Source organism: Rhinolophus hipposideros (assembly GCF_964194185.1).
Source record: "Rhinolophus hipposideros genome assembly, chromosome: 8".
Classification (NCBI taxonomy): Eukaryota; Metazoa; Chordata; class Mammalia; order Chiroptera; family Rhinolophidae; genus Rhinolophus; species Rhinolophus hipposideros.
In genome coordinates, this window is record NC_138054.1 from 17,825,316 (window position 1) to 17,843,703 (window position 18,388).

An 18,388-nucleotide genomic window follows, 5' to 3' on the forward strand; every position below is an offset into this window, starting at 1 on the left:
CTTCCAGAACTGCTTCAGAAAGTGGCAAGAATGATGGGATAAGTGTGTGTGAAGCCCTCGTGAGTATTTTGAGGGTGATTAATGTGTCTTTTACTGTAATATATTTTTTAATTTAAACATTCTCCATATTGTTTGATCATACCCCGTACTACTTGTAAATTTTATATCATGAACTATCTTCCTAGTCATCTTTTCCTTTTTATTATTAACTTCTATTCCCATCAGTCTTTAGGCCTAGACAAAACTGAAATAGCTCTAAGAAGTGCTCTTATGTTTTGGGTTGTTTCATTGAGTGTGTTTTAACAGAAGCGCCTTTATCCCTTACTAGTTTTTTTTCTTTCTTTTTTTTTTCTTTTTTTAGTTTCAGGTGTACAAAACAATGTAATAGTTAGATATTTATTCCCTTCATGAAGTGATAACCCCCCTCCCCCAATCTACTACCCCTCTGACATAATAAATAGCTGTTACAGTTTCACTGACTCTATTCCTTGCGCTACGCTCCACATATATTCACAGGATGTGGAGCGCAGCGTAAGGAATAGAGTCAGTGAAATTATATATATAATTATAGTTGACATTCATCATTATTCAGCTTCAGCTTCAGGTATACACTGCAGTGGTCAGGCACCTACAACATCCATGAAATGGTCTCCCTAGTAAGACAAGTTGTCCATCAAATACCCTACAAAATCTTTACAACATCATTGATTATATTCCCCAAACTGTCTTTTTCTTAAACCCCAAGAAGATAAGGAATTTTTCTTATCCTGAATACATAGAGCAGTGTTGAGACACAGCAGTCTCGCTATATGTACTATAGCTCATTTCCCTAAGATCCAATTATTACCACTGCCAACTGTTTCCATTTTATTGTAATAAATATTTCAATGATGAATACAGCTAAACTACATAACGTTTTTCTAGCTTGCATGTAGTTTGCATGTATTTGTTTTCTAGTAATGCATAACAAATTAATATTTCTCGAATTCATTTATTTATTCATAATAAAGCATTTATGAGCATCATGAACAAATCCCTCTGATAATGTTATACAGAAATTCTCATGTAATCCTAACAATTCTGAAAGGAATTTTTATCCTCATTTTACTAACAAGGAAGCTCCACATTTGAGGGCACTGAGGAGATAAAAAAAAAATTGAAAAAATCATTTAAAAAATAATAGCACATTAAATATTTGAAATGATTTCTCCTTATTCCAAAGCCCACGTTCTTGCCATCACTCTGCCAATTTAGGAACCTACCTAGCATGTTTCCCCGAAAATAAGACCTAACGGAAAATAAGCCCTAGCATAATTTTTTAGGATGACATCCCCTGAACATAAGCTCTAATGCATCTTTTGAAGCAAAAATTAATATAAGACCTGGTCTTATTTTCGGGGAAACACAGTACCACTCAAAACAGTTTTTTCTTCGAAGAGATGTTTTTTCCAGTTCAATGGAGAACTCCATACTTTAGAAACCTCTCTCTCTGATGGCCTCCACACTGACTAAAATGTTTAGATTCCAGTCTATCTTATTACATAGTGAGAATGGACATTTGCCAACTGTATGATGTCACAGCCATTGGAAAGATCAGACTCAAATAGCTGGCTTCAGATCACCTGGGACTGCAAGGACCAAGTACCCCACCCCCATCATGGCACGGGGATATAAAGTTACGGTGTAAGATGGGAGTGAAGAGTACATCACTCTTCCAGGAAAAGAAGAAGCGGAAGAAGATACACCGTATTTGGGTACAATGGATATTGTACATTAGGTCTCCAAGTCTGAGAGAGAAGCCACATTAGCAATATCAACACAATTCTATGTATATCATAGAAACGAATGCTGTGAAGGATGAGAAAAAACTAACAGCTATTTATATTCAAACCAATAGCAGAACATGACACAAAACACAGAAGGAGAGGAATTCCTTCCCAATATTCAAGTTGAAAACAAAGATTAGCCCAACTTCACTTTTCTTAATCCTGGACCCAATTTTTTCAGCCAAAACAGATGGTGTACTGGGAGAGACCTCAATTTATGAAAAGTCTATTGCTACTAAGGTCCCTCTCCTCCACAAAACTTTTTAATTTTTTCCTCATATAATATGGTAACTGCCAATTATAAATTAGTGAATAGAGAGGCTGCTGACCCTTCTCTAAGAGAAAAGTAGTCACTAATTACAAATAAAATACAATTTTGTCTAAACCCAACCTGGATTGAAAAACAGCCTTTATAGGTATAGTCTTCAAAAGATAATTCTGGCCAAAGAAGTATTTAAAGCTGACAATTACAGAAGTTTGAAAATTATGTATTTATCTCACACTACCAACATAAAGCGAGGTATCTGCTATGATGTCTATTGAAGCAAATTATTATTATATTGAGAGTAGTTTTAGAAAGATCTCCACAATCTTCCACACATAGTTTTCATATGACAACTATTACCAAGTGTTTCATTAGATAGAAACATGTGGTGAAAGTAATGGATTTTTTTAAAAATTTCATTATTTTATACACTTCAATCTCAACTGTAGAAATGTAAAGTTGGGTTGTGATTTTAGGAAGTGGGGCCACAGCACTGGAAAGATATTTAAAGATGTACATCATCATACTCTCATTAACTTAACTGTTCTGTCTTTTGGGAATAAAGTAATACTTAAGACTAAATGAATTAACTAATAATCAAATTTTAATTAACTACATATATTATTTAATTCCAACATGCCATGTAAGATTGTTTCTCTTTCTGCCTACATATGTCAGTGTATACTAACCATTGGCATACATGTATTTATGTACATTCCATTGTAGTTTAAGACGTATTTCTAAACTCATCAATTCTAAAAACTCAGTTTTAACTGGATGAAATAATATAATTATTTATATTAATAAATAATATAAATTTAGGAAGACCAGTCCCAGCCTAGCATTAAAACAGTTAACAAATCAAGTAGAATTAGATATTTTGGGCTATAGGTCAGATATAAACTAGGATAAACAAACAATTGAGATCAAGGTGCAAGGAGGATTGGGATACTTACAATTTATAACCATAATCTAAACATTCAAAAAAATTATAGAGAACCTAATATGCGTTGGTTTCTAAGTTCAGCATTTAGTATATATCAGTATACAATACAATAAAAGAACCTCTTTCCACATAGTACATTATATTTTAAAGTTTACTGTGTTTTGCTCTATTAAATGCTAGCACTTAACATTGATAATTCACCCCCCAAATTCTACACATACTATTGGATTTATCCCATACAATAAATCTGTTGGCTTAGTTTAGTTTTCTTAATATAACTCATCAGTTACATTAGAACACTGGACTCATCATTAAGGTTGCAAGCTATGTAAAACTATGCATAATGTTTGCAAAAGTCAATTTGCTTACACTGGGTACCAAGTTGTGTTTTTTTAAAGCATTTTTAAAGAATGCTCAAATTTATCAGACCCTAACTTAAGACTTTTCTTTTCAAGAGCATTCTACTAATTAACATGTTAACGACCTTAATGTACATGTCCACCACCCCCACCAGAAAGGCATAATCAACCCAATTTAAATTGTGTCTTTTGGCCCCTTGCTACTTACAGACTATCCGCACAGTCTCTGGGAGCTGGTTAGAATAAAGGATCTCTGCCTGTCCCAGGCCTACTCAATCAGAATCTGCATTTTAACAAGATCGCCAGGTGACTCATATGCACGTGACATTTGAGAAGCTGTGTTTTAAACATTAACCCTGCCAGCAGACTTTAAAAAGCACATGTAAAATGTCAGAAGTCTGAAACTAAACATTAGTTATGAAATATACATGAGCACAGGTATTTAACGAATGCTCTAATTCCCAAATATCCTTTATTTTTGCAATTTTTTTTAGAATTAACTCATGAGAAACAAAAAGCACCGATATAGAGTAAACCACCTCATAATCCAAGAAGCTATGAGCACAGAGAAATTCTCAAAAGAAATACCAGACTACTTCCTTAGAATTTCTATGACTTTTCTATTTCCAAAGCACTCACAAAATCATTTTTAAGGTAAAAAGAAAAACAAGCAGGAACTCTACGAGGAAATAGTCTTGGTACTGGGATAGCATCTAACAGTTAAAATGCTAGATAAGTCAGGCAACTTGGAGTAAAATCTATAGACTTCACATTCCTAACTGTAAGGACAGGAGTGATAGCAGCTTTCTACTTGGCAAATCATAAAAGTAATTAAACAGATTACCTACTTCTAATAACTTGATCTCTTAAGTATGTGCCATGAGGTCAAGAAAGTATTCAGACACAGTATTTTCTCCAGAAGTTACTTCTGGGGGAAAAAATTAGTAATAATGGATTATTTAGTCTACAGAGTCCCTGGATTAGGTCATCCAAAGTATTCTTTCCATAACACACCTAGAGTTCTCCTACAACAGAGAAGGCCTAAAAAGTTGTGAAATACAGGAAATCAAAAATCATTTTTAAAAGGCTCATACACCTCTCTTCTTATAGGCCAAATATAAACTCGTTTGTTCATATGAACTCTTCAGATCCAGGCATTGAGGTAATGAGTTAACCAAAATTTCTGTAAAGAGCAAGCTTAGGAATTCCTGTTCCTCCTTTGTCTTCAACAATTTATGTAAGAGTCGAAGAACAAGCAGCTTATAGAGCATGTAGATTTTTTCCCCTTATTTAATAGCTGATACATTTAAACTTTACCACAAAGTGAGCAGAAATGAAATTAAACGTTTTAATTTAATTAAAAACATTTTTTTCTTTTTGTTTTCATTCGCTTCTTTTTCCAAAGTAAGTTCATTATTACCCGAAATGAAATTCTGGATTTAGTAACCCTTATTCTCTATTACCATAGGTAGCAGAATTGGTTTAGCAGAACAATTAACCAGACATGATGGTTAGTTAACAAGATGTTTTAAGCCAGTACCTATAACCCAGGGCCTACGTCCTCAACATAACTCACCTTGTTTGGGTCCATTGTAAGGACTATGGAATATCGTGAGCAACCAAACATGTGGTTCTTCAAAAAACAAAGAAAAACCTCTTCAAATATTCTCCACAGCAAACATGAGTGGTTATACTATTCAACATTTATATTAAATAGGCAGTTCTGCAGACATTTAGCAAAGCCTACTAAAACACACCACACCCCCAGTTAGGGAAAAGCACCTTGACACAGGAAGGTTTCAGTTCCACCACTTACACCACGCATAAAATTAAAACATCGAAGTTGACCATAGGTCTCCACAAAGGCCCTAACCAAGCAAAAACCAGCTTCTACTAGCCACAATTACATCCAAGCCACAACTTAGATGCTTTCAATTGGTAATAGTTAAACCAGCTCTTTTTAGCTTGCTTGGTCATAAAATCTTACACCTCCTGTGAGTCAGCTATAACTAATAAGCACTTCCTCTGAGAATCACCTGCTTTTAAGCCCATCCCTTTGAGATGAAGTGCTAAGATGAGTGAGTGATTTTAGCTTCATGCTTGCTGACAGTCGAGTATAATCCCTTGTCTCTCTCAAACTAGGTAGTCCCATGTAGAACTGCAGTCATTCTGCAAACAGGTAGTGGTCTACCTCTGGGTGGTGAAGAGACAAATCTACAAAAGGGCACCGGGAGTAGACAATCGGGAGGAAAAGCCATTTTTTCTGTTTTCACTGTTGGTCATTGTGCACACTCCTCTCCCTTAATTCCTCCTCATATATGGACCCACACTTTGCAGCTATGCATTCTCAGATACCAGCCTCATTCCTCTTCCCATGGTTCGGTTTGGCTTTCCCAACAAAAGAGAGCTGACTTTTCCCTTTCACTTGTTCCATCACTAATTTTAAAGCAGAATCCTTTGGAAAATACTGAAAACTGAGGGAGGGAAAAAATGCAATAGTTCTGAAACATTTTCTGCCCCAGTCTCAAGCCCCGGAAAAGAAAATGCAGTGGCTGGTGCCATGCGACATCTGAACAAGATAGTCAGATCATTTGTTAAATTTAAAAAAAAAAATTAGCAACTTTCACTGAAAACTTCCTATCCATGCGAGCAATGTAGAAAAGAAAGGGGAAATGCTTAAGGAGTGATAGAAGAGAGACAGAAGGAGGGCTGAGATGAGAAAAGAGAGAGCAAATTTTAAATTCGGACCAATTGTCACGATTAGCCATTTCTGAAAACACTGCTAAAAATTCTGTGAGGTTCACGGTTAATCTGAACTCACCTTTCGTGTATTTCCTCTCCATAAGTCAGTCTTCTGAGTCCATATTGGCTCCTTATTGACCCAAATTCAAAAGCTGTAAAATATACAAAAGGAAGGTGAGTGGTACTTTGAAGGAATGGTGCTACAGAAGTGCAGAGTATCATTTACTAGCGTCGTAAATAATGAAGGACTAATAAATAATACATTAGAAAGAAAAGACCCCACTTCATGGTTTCCTAACAATTTATATCCAGAGTACCAGGCACAAACTGGATAATGTTTATTGAATGGATGAATGCATACTCATAGAAAGTTTTGCAATTTGTTATTTCCCTAGACAACTTTCATGTCGTGTAATTTTTGCAGTGTATTTCAAAAACACTTTAAAATAAAATTTAAAATAATATTTTATTGTTAAAACACCTTTAATCTTCCCTTTCCTTTTAAACACAATTTACTTCAGACCACATACTAATTGTAGTGTCAGAAATAAATAGAAAAAAATAACTTTTATGTAATCAAATTAAGATAGTGTTTTTCCTGAGGGAATATACCAAAATAGGAGCTGTGAACTGAAGAGAGAAGGATATATATTTTCTAACAGACCTTTGGAATACTACTCAACACATATTTCCTATATTCTGGGCCATATGTTCTGCAGATAGAAACGTGATGATGACATAGGTTCTGCCAGTTAGGGACATGTAGAAATGGTTGTATTGTTACTTTATTTTTAAGTATTTAGAGTAAACACTTATGCAAATAGATTTCCTTTTAGAAATATGTATTGCATAAATGGCTATAAGTTTACATTCTCCCTTTTAAACAATTGATCAGACAGACAGAAAAAAGCTTCACATAACTCAGCATTGTCCCCACTCCCCAGGGTGGAATTGGAATCAGGACACTCAACTAGGGTACCTGAGCACAATTTCAGGGTGCCATTCCTTTCTTTACATGTAAATAAACTCTTCAGCATGAAAGACCAGGTTAAAAGAAGATACTGTAAAATGTATGCACTAGACAGAGATACATAGACCTAAGATTACAACAGGACAAATTATGTCCCCAAATAATTGCAATATCTAAGTAGGATCTTCCAGAAGCAAGGAATAGACCAAGGAATATGATTTGAAGTCTCCTACACTCTTCCTTAGTAACCAAACGTATGAAACGATAGCACCATGGAGAACCCACAGCATACCACAGACCTCACCAGATGTTTCACATGCATTATTTTTCATCTTTACAATCTTTCAGGGACCAATCTAAAAGAGAAGGGCATAAGGTTGGTGCAAATTTAATTGTGGTTTTTGCATTGTTGACATTTGGCATTTGATATTGGAATATATTCCTAAATAAATGTGGTTGTGTTATACATCACATTAATGCATATTTATCAGTTTATGTTTTTGTACTAATGACTTATTACTTGCTATTTATTTTATATTTATTTTAGACTCTGGAAATGATGTTAGACAAAAAGCAAATTCAAGCGATTTTCTTATTCAATTTCAAAGTGGGTCGTAAAGCAGCAGAAACAACTCGGAACATCACCAACACCTTTGGCCCAAGCAGTGCTAACAAACGTCCAATGCAGTGGTGGTTCAAGAGGTTTTGCAAAGGAGAGCAGAGCCTTGAAGATGAACGTAATGGCCAGCCATAGGAAGTTGACAACGACCAATTGAGAGCAATCATCGAAGCAGATATTCTTAAAACTACACGAGAAGTTGCCGAAGAACTCAACATTGACCATTCTATGGTCATTCAGCATTGGAAGCAAATTGGAAAGATGAAAAACCTCCATAAATGGGTGCCTCATGAGCTGATGGCAAATCAAAAAAAAAAAAAATCTGGGTGGTGAACACACAATGGGATTTATAGACGATGTAATACAGAATTGTATAACTGAAATCTATGTAAATTTACTAACAATTGTCACCCCAATAAATTTAATTAAAAAAAATCGTCATTTTGAAGTGTCTTCTTCTCTTATTCTATGCAACAACAATGAACAATTTCTCGATCGGCCTGTGACGTGCAATGAGCAGTAGTTGGATTGAGAAGAAGCTCCAAAGCACTTCCCAAGCCAAACTTGCACCAAAAAAAAAAAACCAAAAAAAAGGTCATGGTCACTGTTTGGTGGTCTGCTGCTTGTCTGAGCCACTACAGCTTTCTGAATCCTGGCAAAATCATTATATCTGAGAAGTATGCTCAGGGAATCGATGAGATGCACTGAAAACTGCAGTGCCTGCAGCCGGCATTGGTCAACAACAGAAGGGGCCCAATTCTTCTCCATGACAACGTCCGACTGCACGTGGCACAACCTATGCTACAGAAGTTGATCGAATTGGGCTACGAAGTTTTGCCTCATCTGCCATATTTACCTGATCTCTTGCCAATCGACTACCACTTCTTCGAGCATCTGGACATCTCTTTGCAGGGAAAATGCTTCCACAACCAGCAGCATGCAGAAAATGCTTTCCAAGAGTTCGTCGAATCCCGAAGTATGGATTTTTATGCTACAGGAATAAACAAACTTATTTCTCGTTGGCAAAAATGTGTTGATTGTAATGGTTCCTATTTTGATTAATAAAGATGTGTTTGAATGATTATAATGATTCAAATAATTTAAAATTCACAGTCCGAAACTGCAATTACTTTTGCACCAATCTAAAAGTCCAGTCAAACTCATACACTTGGTAGTTGACATGGATGGGCCCTGAACATGTACTCAATTCATTACTCCAGGAGGCATTCTAGAACCTCTTACAGCCAGTGGGGCAGATGGAGAGAATGGAGCCTGAGATGTTTATGAGGCTGCTGAGCCCACTGACATTCCTGCCTCTTCTCACTGAGGTATGTCCAGCAGCTTCTCAGCGAGGACCTTGGCAGGATTTCTGGGATAGAGGAGGGCTTCTGGTAACCAGATCAGCATACACTGGGGAATGTCTTATTGGACATGTATAAATAAGTTCCCTTCTTTGTCAGATAACATAAGACATCCTTTTAAATTTGAACTGCAGGTAAACAATGAATACTTTTTTGGTGTAAGTGTATTTCCAAGATCACAAATATTACATGGGACAACTTATTTGCTAAATCTGGCAACCCAACTTCTTTGCCCTACTTCAAAATGTCTTATTAGAATTAGAGAGAATATATGTATGCTGAAATGATTTTCAACTCTATACCTGACATTTGGCTTGGAATGAATACATCAGGGCTATTGACTGGAATTGTGAGAAACTCATCTGCAAGGCTGTCACCCTCCCACCTACTCCAAGCTGTTAATGGTCTGTCATGGGATGTCACCATAATTCACGTATTAGTTTCTAGTGCAGAAGACATGGATCTTGTGTCCACAACTCAGGTATGTGAGAAATGGAAATTTAGATATCTTTAACTCAGCAGAATTTCCGTTTCAAAACCCCATTTTTTCAAAGGTAGCTGACCTTCATGTCTGTCTGACCCTTTTCCCAGGGTCGTTCCCAGGGCTCACGTTGTGCTGTGGGGGGACCACTTGTTTCTTGATGTCTTCTGTCAAATTGTTGCCAAGGCCCCTTTCATTCATTCCTGGCCTTTGGCCCTTTCATTCCAGGTGTTTCTGTCCGTTCCCTGTTGTAGCGATGCACAGGCAGTACCCTGCAGCTTCTATGTCACACTCAGGCTCCAAGCCCTTTCTGAAGCCTTTGGAAACTCTGCCTGCCTAGATGCACAGTGTAGCCATTCCCTCTCTAGGTTCTTATTGTCCTGCTGGGCTTCTGCCTTTGGAAAGTGAAGCACGTTGCTCTTTCTCGTTAAACCTACAAACTGTCTCAGGCTCTTCCCCCAGGGAAGAGCACATATCGTGTTTCCCTGAAAATAAGACCAACCTGGAAAATAAGCCCTAGCATGATTATTCAGGAGGACATCCCCTGAACATAAGCCCTAATGCGTCTTTTGGAGCAAAACTTAATATAAGACCCGGTCTTATTTTTGGGGAAGCACGGTAGTTCCTCCAGAGGACACAAGGGCACCTGTGTCTTCCCCTCTCTAAATTCTCTCTGCCAAGAAAATTTTTCTCAATCTTTTTCTTATTTTTCAATCTTTTCCCCCCAATCTTGTTCTAGGGATGGCCCACCCTCCTCAACACCCTCACCCTCCAGCAATTCTAATTTCTGTAAGGATTTTAGGTTTTTGGAAGAGAGTAGAGATGATTGTTAGGTCACATTTAGGAGAGGAACAGGAACCTTCTTATCGTAAACGCCATCTTGTTTTGCTTCGTACCTTGTACCTGCCAGCTTGTTTTTGCCTTAGGCCTGGAGAAGCCACCTGGAATGTAGAAGCCACCTTATCCTATCTTGCTTGTACTTTGTTTGTCTCCTAGGGGCTTGTGATCAGAGGGACTGGGTGGGCCTGGCAGTTGTAAGGAAGCCTAGGGGCCAGAGTGTGGAGCTGGAGGGCTTGGTCATGCCCCAAAATCCTTTGTTGTTAGAGACAAAAGAGCGCCTTGAAAGGCAAAGAGAGAATAGACGTAAGTATTCTAACCAACTAATTTTAAATATCCTCAGGCTTTTTTGTCAAAGCCAGAGTTAAAAATTGGATCCCGATTTGTTTAAGTACAAGCTGCCTTTCACAGTAGTCCACAAATCTGGCATAAGCATCAGATGGGAAACATCTAAAACATGGATTGTCAGGCCCCACCCCAGACCTATAAAATCTCTATGGTTGAACGTGGAAATACGTGTTTTACAAATTGCCAACGTTTTTCTTACACATTCAGTTGCACTCATCTTCTGACCTGCTTTTGGGAATGCTCCCTTTTCTTTCCCACATCTTCTGTCTTTTTCCCATTTCTTTCTTTCCCCTGGAGGGGCAACATCCAGTTATAGGTTCCTTGCCCAAATCTAGTGAAGAGTTCTGTATCCATCTGTTAGGTAGAAGTTAGAAAATGTAGGAGAAGAGGGAGGGGTGGGAGAGGATCCTTAGTACCTATAGTACCTATAGGAAAAGCTCATAACTAGCCTCATTAACTGCCTCCAGCCACATATCTGTTTTTACAACAGATGGCAAGAGGTGGTCTGGAACAAGATAAGGATTTGAGTCAATGGACCTCCACCCATCTTAGGAGGTCACATCTTCTGGTGGAAGAGCATGCACCACCTTTCCCACCAAATCAATATGTAACTCCCTCACCCCACCCAGCAAACTATAAGTCCTCGGGACAAGGGCTTTCTACCTCCCTTTCTCTCTTTTTCTCTCTCTCCATCCCTTCCTCCCTCCCTGTGTCTTCCTCTGCTTCACCTTGACTGGACCCATTCTCTTCCCTGAGAATGTATCACTAATAAATCCTGCTTGCATATTAATCAGCTTGCTCACCTTTGATTCCTTACTGCATCTGCAAGTGAGACTCTGGTAACATTTTGGTGCTATGACTCAGATTGCACGCTTCTCTCCAACTGTTTGGAACACAGTGAGTATGGATCCAAGCTTTTCTTGCCTTTCCCACCTTGAGGAGATTCTCAGCCTTTTCAGGCCTTTCTTTTACCTCTCAAATTTGCCTCTTCAGCCCCTTAAGGTCATGCTCTTTTTGAACACTATTGCCCTTTGTTGAACACTTTGAACAAGGGGTAATGCTAATACCAGCAGATTGGTAGGTGGAGGAACAAAAGGACAACTGCTTGCAGGAGGGCTTGAGTACTTCCTTCTGGGTGGAATAATCAAAATCATACCCTGGACTTTCCCCATTAGCTCCCTATAATTTCCCGCTCCTGACTGAGCCGCTTTCGATTCCCAGAAGAATGCTGGAACTACCAGGACTCTTTCTCAACCCCCAGAAATCCAGAAAAGGGACAGGGCAGTCTTGCTACTGCCCATCCCCCAGGGGCAACTTGCCTCACCCCAGCCAATTTTTCCCTTTTCTAGATGGGGAATCAAGTGTTCATTCCCGCCAGTATCCCCTTGAGATGTATCCTTTCTAATTGGTCACAATTTGATCCTCAAAATTAAAAAAGCCAACTAATCATTTTTTGTAACACAGTTTGACTCCAATACCAACCAGGGGAAGGGGAGGTTTGGCCCCTGCTTCTCCTGCCCCTAAAGCTGCTCGCACAACTAAGCTCTCGCCACCGATAAAAAACGCAGGAGAATTCAGCCCCCAACGAATACACAGACCTTTTTCAACCCTTGAACTCAGGCAAATTAAAGCTGACTTTGGGAACTATTCAGGCAATCAGTCAAACATGCTTTCCGATACCTTACTTTAGCATATGAACTGACCTGGAAAGACGTGACAAACTCGGGGACAAACTTTGCCAGACATTGAACAGGAAATGGTAATTAAGGAGGCCACAAAATTTGCTAACAATTTACACCTGTCTGACAACAAATACCCTGTAGGCGAAACAGCAATCCCACCAATGAACCCTGAATGGAATTATAATAGCAATTCTCAAAAGTGGGAGAGACACCATTTCTTATTCTGTATTAAGATAGGACTCAAAGTGGGCCTTCAAAAGGCCATTTATTACTTAAGGTGTCTGCCATTAGCCAGGGCCCGGATGAAAACCCTCTTACCTTCTTGGAAAAGCTGAGGGAAGCTTTCATTAAACATACTAACCTAGATCTACAGTCTTATGAGGGACAAGTAATATTAAAGGACAAATATCTAACCCAATCTACTTCTGACATTAGGAGAAAGTTACAAACGCTTCCCCAAAGACCTGGGGTTTCCTTACACGGCCAACATGGCCTTTGACAACTGCGACTCAGGAGGAGAAACGGAAGGAGGCCAGCACGCCCAAGTTTTAGTCCTACTTGCAGGACATTCACAGTCACATCCTGCAGGCCCTGCACAACTTGCTCCAAAAGACACGAAGTGTCATGTGTGCTGAGTGGCAGGTCATTAGGCAAAGGAGTATCCTAATCGTAATAAGCCTCCTTAAATGCCCTGCTACAAATGCAGGAGTGCAGGCCATTGGGCAGCCCTTTATCCCTCGGGCCTAAGAGCCCATAGGCCTGAGGCTGCAACTGCCTTGCAGATGGTAGCTCAGGGCTAAAGCTGCCCCCGCAAGTCAGCCCCACCTTAAGAGGTCACTATTAATGGACTGGAACCTAGGGTATGCATGGATGTGGCACGTGGGACAATAACCTTTTTTATTGGATACTGGGGCCACCTACTCTGTCCTGAAGGAAGGAAATAGGAGTCTAGACCCTCTTAATCACCCGGAGGACAAGGGAAAATGGCAGGGTGTCCCACTGTCAGTTTCCTAAGGTCTGGCGGAGGGGAAGGGAGCAGACCGGGGCCGGCATCCCTGCCAACGGCTGACCCAGGGGCCCGGCCCCAGGACATGATCAGGCCTAGCACTAGGTCTTGTATCAGATGGCAAATCTGACCAAGTCAGAGGGTGAAAGAGGGAAGACTTACCTAAGTCATCAGCTGAAGGGTGGACAAAGGCAGCTCCCCGTACAGGCCACCAAATTGTTAGGCACGGCCAGAGGAATGAGTCGTGGGGGACCAAAATTGGACTATTAGGATTTATTTGGCATGTTTGAACTATGGGAGTTCAAGCTGGAAAAGACTATAACCTCCCTGAGCAAAAAGTGGTATGGAGTTTTATAGGAGGGAGTAAACAAGGTTGTTCCCCTTTCAATTCTTTGGGGGTTTTCGTTGCATTGTCTCTAGCAACAAAGGGTTTTGGGGCATGACCAAGTCCTCCAGCTCCACACTCTGGCCCCCAGGCTTCCATCCAACTGCCCAGGCCTGCCCAGTCCTGCTGATCACAAGCCCCTAGGAGACAAACAGAGTACTAAGCAAGACAAGATAAGACGGTTTTTACATTCCAGGCGTTTTCTCCAGGCCTAAGGTAAACAGAAGCTGGCCAGGTACAAGGTACAAAGCAAGACAAGATGGCTTTTATGATAAGAAGGTTCCTGTTCCCGGCCTAAATATGGTCTAACATTACTTAAACCCATTATTTTCCCTTGTAACACTCTTGTATTCCAGACAGGAAAAGGGACAACTCCTATAGACTAGTAATACACCACTGCCTATCACAGAAAATGGTTGAATTGTTAACTAAAACAGTGGAAATAACTTCAAGAATAACTGGACTCATTAGCTGGAGACACCGTCCAAAATTGAAGGGCATTAGACCTCCTTCCAGCCTCAGCTGGGGGAACATGCCTATATATCAAGGAACAGTATTGCTTCTACGTTTACAAATCAGGACAAGTCTTACAGAACATTCAGAGCATCCTTGAATCTGCACTTAGGATCAAGACCTTAACCTTTTTCTGGGATTCAAATTCATGGCTCATGTCTTTACTTCTTCCCTATGCAGACCCATTATTAATTATACTAGTGTTATTATGATAATCAACTTACTAAATTTATCTCTTCTAGAATAGAGGCTATAAAGCTACAAATGATTGTCATGAATAACTATTGACCCCGGGAACCCCAAACTCCAGACACCTATCATGGGCCAATGGATGGACACTTCCCTACACCTCCTCCCATCAACAGTTAGCAAGCAAATGGAACCCAAAGAAGGCTCAATGTCCCTTTACAGCAGGAAGCAGGCAGAGTGCTTGAGGGGGGAAATGATAGGTAGAAGTTAGAAAATGTAGGAGAAGGAGGAGGGGTGCAATGGGGTGCATAGTGCCTACAGAGAAAGCTCATAACTAGTTTTCATTATCTGCCTCCAGCCACATCTGTTTTCACAACAATAGATGACAAGAGGTTGACAAGAGGTGGTCTGGAACAAGATAAGGATATGAGTCAAGGGACTTCCACCCATCTTAGAAGGTCATGCCCTACCATGGAAGAGAATGTGCCACTTTTCCCACCAAATCAATGTGTAACTCCCTCACCCCACCCAGCAAACTATAAGTCCTCAGGATAAGAGCTCTCGTGCTCTCTCTCTCTCCCTCTCTCCCCTTCCCTCCCATCCTTCCTCTCCCTCCTCCCCCTCTCCCTCCCTTCAGCTAGGGCCGTTCTTTTTCCTGAGAACATATCACTAATACTGGGGACCTAGGTTTCTCCCTCTCCCTCGCCCTCTTCCTATCCCTCTCCTTTTCCCTCTCCTTCTCCCTCTTTCCCACCTTAGCTAGGCCCATTCTCTTCCCTGAGAATGTATTACTAATAAACCTGCTTGCATATTAATCAACTTGCTGACCTTTTATTCTTCACTGCATTGGCAAGAAGAACAGAGAATCCTGTAAGACATCTAAAGGGAAGATAACCTGGAGGCCAAGATGATATTCATGTATCTTGTCTCCTCTTATTTATCTCCTCTCCCATTTTTCTCATCCTTGATGCCCTGTCCAAGTTCCAAGAAGAAACTCTGAGTCTAACTTAACAAACAGTTAATTCTTATTAATTCCTACAGTAAATCTTCATCCTATGTCAAATGCAAAACTATTATATTTCACAGAGAACTAAGTGCTGTTTGGATCTTAAGGAGAATCATCAGCATATTTAAGCATTCCAGTTTTTCAAGGTTTAGGGATACTTCTGGAGGGAAGGGCTTAAGCAATTAAGATAGATTCCCAAAGTTGATAAATTACAAAGTAAGGTTTTTTAATTGCTTGCATTGATTTATTTAAATTGTTTTTTCATACCCTCTTAATTTATTTGGAGTTCATCTTTTTTTTTTTTTTAATAAAGTGATATGGCTAGATAGGTCATGTCAGGCTGGCAATATCACTGGCCTGTTTTACTCCAAAATGAGGTTAGGAGTGCTAAGCTAAATTGGAGCTCTTAAAAGAATATGTCCTAGGGAGTAATAATAGATATACTAACTGAAAATAATTCACAAATAATGATGGGAAAGACTCATCCCCTGAAATGGTAGTTGATGTTTATAAAAGTCAGCTATGTTTGACTTGACTCAAGAAAAAGTCATGTACTTTTATTATGACATCAGAATACTACTGCATTATTGAATGACAGAGTGAAGGGCCTGAAATATGAGGGAGGTGGGCAGGCTGAATGGGAGATAGAGAAGTGAACATAGCCTAAACAGGTTCCAATAATTATTTTATTTCAGGAAAATAAATTTCTCTCACTTCAGGTTTAAATTATTGAGAAATACATTTTTGCCTTTAAAGTTGATTAAGCAGCAGTAGCTCCTCAAAGCTGATTGATCAGGAAATATCCCAGATGCCAACTGTCTGCAGAGCACTCTGCTGGATGCTGTAAATAAAGGAAACGAGTTTTGCTGCACAGGATGTCCTTCCCCCCCCAACCCCCCCCCCCAAAGGTTGATACAGGATTGGAGTTAGGGACCAAAGAAAGCAGACTTCACAGTTTGAAAGCAGCTATAATGTTCTGCTGGGCCAGACCCACAGCTAATGGGTACATTATTCCTTCAACTTTTCCTGTAAGTGCCCCTTCTATTTGAACTTTATCACCTCTCAAAATGGAGATGTGCTTCCTGAGGGATGGAGCATGGTTCTGGCTGGGGACAGCTGTTACATTTGCGTAGGGTTTGGGAGGAGGAAGGTCCCACTGGGAACAGCTTGGTTTTGGCTGCTAGCTGCTCCTTAGTGAACTCCGGGACCTGCTGTGGGAACCCAGGCTAGATGGCCCTGATCCTTAGGGAGGGTTCATCAGCAGGCCCTGCCAGCAAGTGTTCTCTCGGCTGAAACGTTTTTTTAATTTAGACTAAAAATCTTTCTTGCTCATTGTGGTAGTTTGTCATGGCCCTGATCCTTAGGGAGGGTTCATCAGCAGGCCCTGCCAGCAAGTGTTCTCTCGGCTGAAAAGTTTTTTTACTTTAGACTAAAAATCTTTCTTGCTCATTGTGGTAGTTTGTCCAGTTGGGAATCCATTTTTCCATTGTGTTATTAATTCATTTGCTTAATACATTTTTATTGAGTTACCACTGTGTTTCATTACGGGAAACTGAGGCCCAGAGAGCTTAGGCTATATTCTCAAAGTCACAACTTTGTGACTTATTAATAGGATGGCTATCTCCTGACTCAAATTCAGTGTGTTTTACACTATTTGGGATGTGTTTTTACTTTGTTTTCATTGAGTAATTTTTAAAACTCTTACTATTCTTTCTTAATGTTCATCTCTTATTTCTCTCTTATTGTTACTGAGACAGGTTAGTTAACATGTTGTTAGGCAGACAGGAAAGATCCCTGGTGAAATAAGCAAAAGGCAGCCATATCCTGAAACTCCAGGTTTTGGAATGTCTCCTTCACTCCAGGACAAAGACATGAGAATGTGCCTTGAGGTTAATAAATTATCTCATAAATCCCTTTTGGCCAAAGTAGCAGACCTGACAGATAGGGATGGGTTCATCAATCCCTTTAGGGTGGGCAAACAGGACAAATCTGATAGATAAATTCATTAGAAGGTGCCAGCCCCCTTCTCCAAGCAGGCAAGGGAAGGTATAAAAGTGAGAACTTTTGCCTCAGTCACTGGGCAACCCGGTCTTTCTGAGAGGTGCGACTCTTTACTCTTTATTTTTAATAAACTACCCTCTTTGAAAAACTCACCTCTCCTTGGTCCGTTCTTCCATTCTTTGGTTTCACAAGACACGATCCTGGCACAAAGAAAATATTCTACATCATTTGGGGGCTTGTCGCAGGATTGAAGGAGAGTTAAATATTATCTGTGCCTTTCTACTTGCCCACCTATGGGCCTTCATCATTTTTTGTCTCTTTCTCCTGTCACACATATATCTGGCCTCCGTCAGTCATTTTTAAAGCAACTGGCCGCAGCTGCAGACCTTAAGCCATGGAGGTAAAGGCTTTGCGAAAGGGCTCTCTGGTCAATAGCCTCTGGCACTAGGGAGTGGGGGGGGGGGTGGAGGATGCTGGCTACAGTCTGACCACTTTCTCTTGTAAGGAGGGGAGCCTGAGAATGGCACGAGGTTGGCGTGAAGATCTTCGGTAGCAACTGAGGAACTTTGGCTATAGTTACCCCATGGCAATTTTCCAAAGGCTCCCTGGGTCTTTCCCCAGCCCAACTGCCTGGAAGGGTGCCATTTGGAGGCTCTTCCTTCCTCTCTCTTCTACTTTCTCCTATTCCTCTGCTGCCTTTTTCCTTTCTGTGAGGAGGCTGAATGCTGGCGCGTGGCCAGGACTGTGGGCCTTTGCAGACAATTAAGGGACACTGGTCGTGGCTACTCTGTGGTGGGCCCCAAAGGTCTCTCTGGTCCCTTCCCAGACCGACCGCCCATAAGGGTGCCAGTA